The sequence below is a fragment of the Cololabis saira genome, chromosome 21, assembly GCF_033807715.1.
Source record: "Cololabis saira isolate AMF1-May2022 chromosome 21, fColSai1.1, whole genome shotgun sequence".
Lineage (NCBI taxonomy): Eukaryota > Metazoa > Chordata > Actinopteri > Beloniformes > Belonidae > Cololabis > Cololabis saira.
The window spans coordinates 17,017,315-17,021,644 of record NC_084607.1 but is presented as its reverse complement, the minus strand read 5'-3'; positions in this window follow the sequence as shown (position 1 = coordinate 17,021,644).

The window sequence follows — 4,330 nt, the reverse complement described above, 5'->3', positions numbered from 1 at the left end:
TAGCTCAGTCAAAATATTACTCGAGTAAGAGTAGAAAAGTACTTGCTTTTAAAGGTACTTAAGTATCCAAAAGTAAATGCTTTTAAATTTACTTTAAGTAAAAGTAAGAGTAAGAGTAAGAGTATATTTTTTCTAAATTAATTTAAGGATCTTTTAACTCTTGTTTCTGAGAATTAACTCTTTGAAACCAGCTGCACTGATGTGCTGCTTTTAGAACCACAATGTTATATAAAACCTGCAGAAACACCAAAAACAAATCAAATGAAGAGGACAGCAGATGATGCAGAGTTTATTAACAATCATGAACTGAAACCAAATGAAACTGCACCATCCAACTAAGTCTGGATCCCCCTCAAAGACCACTGCTTTAGAAAAAACTACATCTCTGCTTTCAATAACTCAATGTTGTAGCCATTGTTGCGGCTCTGTCTTGACAAACGCAGGCTACTTTGGCGGTATGGTTTTGAGGAGGCTTGACGTATTTCCGCTTTACGTACATCCCAGTGGAGAGCGTGCACTGTGATAAGTCTCCTCCTTTGACAAAAACAGCTTGTGTCCAATAGGATTTTAGGGAAGAAGAAAAAAGAGCAGACCTGAAAGTAACAGGTACTTTTCAGCCTTCCTAGAAATTTACTCGAGTAAAAGTAAAAATATTTGTCTTGGAAATGTATTCAAGTAAGAGTAATAAGCACCAAAGAAATCTAATACTCAAGTAAAGTACAAATCCTCTGGATAGGTACTTAAGTACAGTACTCAAGTAAATTTACTCCGTTACTGTCCACCACTGTCTGCGGGTCAACCCGTTAATAAACTCCTCTTCCACATCTTTATGCAGTAACAGAGGTGCGTATGTTCCTCTCCCTTATAGGTAAGAAAAAAAAAAACAGTACATACACAGGAAGTACAGTGACCAGTGGGTGTTAATGCCCATAAAAATGGTGTAAATGAATGTGAGGCTTACATTTGCACTGAGACACATCCAGGACTACAGCTAATTAGTTGTTCCAAGCTCTCAAACAAGGGCAGTCAGTCTTCAGACGACAGAGAGCGAGGAAACTGCTTAACAGGCCTGTCACATCCTCCTCTGAGGAGACTCAGACTGCTGCAACAAGATGGTCAGAGCATGAAAATTTAAGACATTGTCAAAGGAGCCCAGTCACTTTGTGACAATAACTGCAGCTTGCTGTCCCAGAAGAAATAAAAAAGAAGAAAATACAAGCGTCTCCTTTCAATTAAACCGTATCATTTAAGAGCACATGTTAAGTTTGTTGATATAAAATCACACCGCTCATTAACCTGTGGTCTATAAAAGGACACGGGGTTAGCAATTAACCCACATTCCCGAACCTATACAGCTGCCTCCATGTCCAAATGACTATAATTCCATACAACATGGTAATTTCCTCAGCAGTGAGCGTATGCCTGGTGTGCTGCTGATTATGGCTTTTTGGAAACTTATAAAGACTGCGGTTTCCTGGAGGGAGACCGCATCAGCTGTCATATTCATAATTATAGCATTTCTGCTATTTCTATCAATCATATAATTATCGTATATTTGCTATTTCTATCAGTCATGTAATTACCATCCTCCGTCATTTTGACTAAAAACTTTGTGTCTGAACTTTCTTGACGTTTTCATGAGGCTGAAGATCATTGACCTACAGGACATTTAGGAAAGTGAGTGATTCTTTTTCACCTCATTTTCATTTGGAAGTTCCACTTTGAGCACTTGACTTAATCACTTGCAAATGTTTTGGTTTTGGACTGTACAAGGGTAATTCTGAGAAAATAAAGGCTGCTTTTTGTCTCATTACATCTATCGTTTTTTCAAAGCATGAGAAAATAAATCTGTTTTTATCATCCAAGATTGTGCCAGATCAACCTGAAAACTTTTCAAGAGATGCTTAAGGTTCATTTGGCAGGCTCGCGAGGAGCTGCAGCAGCTGCTCCGCAGAACGGCCGCGCCATAAATTTAGGGCAATTAAGACTCGACTCCCACTAATGAAGCTGACAAACAGGCAGGAATCGGGTTGTTGCTCTTGCACCAGGTGTTGAGGTCACGCACAGGAAGTCTCAGCAGGAGTAACACCTGGGAATGATAATCTCCCCATGCAGACAATCCAGGAAACCAAAACACAGTAAACGTTACATAGACAGAACATAAAGATAGGTGCAATAGTAGGAACAACCAGGTAGTAATAAAGAGCGTTTTGTGCAAAAATCCCAAACAGTTTCCAGGATTTCTGTGTCATTATTGAATTTTCGTTTTAACTTTTGAATCATGATTTTAAAGTACCTTCAGTTGTTATTTATCACAATGCAGAACCAGCATCAGTCACATGAAACTATATCAAAAGGTAAAAACTTGAAAACAAAACTGCTTTGTACTGAAAATTGCAAATGCTTCGCCACCCTGCTTGGAAAAGCTTTAACTTGGTCAAAACCAGAAAAGCTCTCAGTAGATTAAGTAATTAAATGAATAAATAAAAGGTTATCCTCGCAGCGGTTAGCGTAACATTGGCCTCTGTGATTTTGATTATACGTGCTCTGCAATGTTGATAGCAATCATTGGATCATGAGGGAAAATTAGAAACAGAGTTTTCTCTGAGCAATATGAATTACACCGTCTTCCAAGAGAAGTCTCCTTTTATTTACAGTGAAGCTGCACAGACGCTCACATTGTCTCCCTGCAGGCCCAGCGACATGACGCACACAACAAGCATGAACTATAATCAAAATCATTTGCCCTGCGAGTTCCCTAATCCACTGTTTGTTAGGGAAATGCTGCTGAGATCTGACAAGTGATGCACTCACAATTTGTGATACAACTACTGTTTGTTTTTTTTTTTGCGTGTGCGCGTAGAGGATGACTACGCTCTCTCTGCTGACATGACAGTATTCATGCAAATATTATGTAGATTGAGCCAACTTCTATATGGACACATATGACTCCCCAAAACTACGACAGAGTCAGCCTTAATCATCACTAACGAAGGAACACTTAATCTCTTAATAACCAGAACAGTGGAAAAAGTGCAAGGAGGTCTTTTCTAATATCACACCAAACCCAGTCAATGAGGAAGCAGCCCCTCCCTCCTCCACTCCTCCGAAAAAGGCCACCATTGTATGAGAAGAATCGCCATGGATACTGCCGGTGAACTGTAAGCCTTTTAGAATTATTAGCATTCCTCTGTAGCCCGAGCACTGTAGCAGAGCTGCTCCCCTCACCGGCAATCCACCCAGAGAGAGAAACACACCGCCTCTTTCATTAGCATCTATAGGAATTTTCATGTGGCTGGGAATTAATTAAAGTCGAATTATGGGCCGCAAGCAATGTCGGAGTACCCAGACGGGTTCAACACAACCCCCGTGGAGGGCAGGAATAAATGTGGTGCTGTTGAGCATCCTATGAAGCTCGCTGATATGCTGGCAGCTATTATTAAGTAGACTGACTTCACACTTGGGATGCTGAGATTCCATTCTTTGCAATGATCACGATGAATATAATAATTGCTGCATTTTGTGCTATGGTGATGTTTGGACGTTTTTTTTATAGGGTTTGGTAACAATAAACAAATGCTTGTATTGCTTTGGCACAAAATGTCCCGCTGTAATACAAGCAGGCAACATATGGCATAAAAATAACAATCATTTCAGTCAATTTTGTAAGGGTCAAAATAAATGTCAGTTTCCATGGGAAAGGACTAATCTAGTTATATGAATCATATTACATTAATCGTGTTATACACTGCAGAAAAATGTAATGCAATATAGGGATTTACTAGCTTAGGGAGTTTCAGCAGCGTATGACTAACCATCAGAAGCACCTAATTCTGACATAACGCAACAATTGCATCTTTGTTGGGAAAGCTGCCTGCCACAATGTGGCTACTATCGCCTCGTAATGAGAAAATCTGGACCAATGGTGACACAACGGGCTCTGTTCTGAGAGGCGGCCAGCGAGCCTCCGCCGTCAGGCCCGAGACTCCTTCAAGTGGAAAGCCTGCCTTCCCAAGGGGGAAGCAGAGCCTCAAGGACATTCCAGGATGTGTGACAAAAATGGCTAAATGGCAACCAATTCCCCCGAGTGTACCCTGATCACAGCTTGGGTTCCACATAGCGCTGCTGTGTCACGTAGAGACTACAAGTAAACTGCTGCACTGTAAACAAGTGTAGCTCGACTGTGGTATGAACATGAAATCCGACAAAGGTGTTATGGACAAGCAAAGCCGTGTACAGGTGTGATTATGTTTGGTTCTTGTTTTGAAGCTGCAGTAAGAGAAAAAGACATGTTTTTTTAAGTGATGACAAAACAAGTGTAATTTATTGC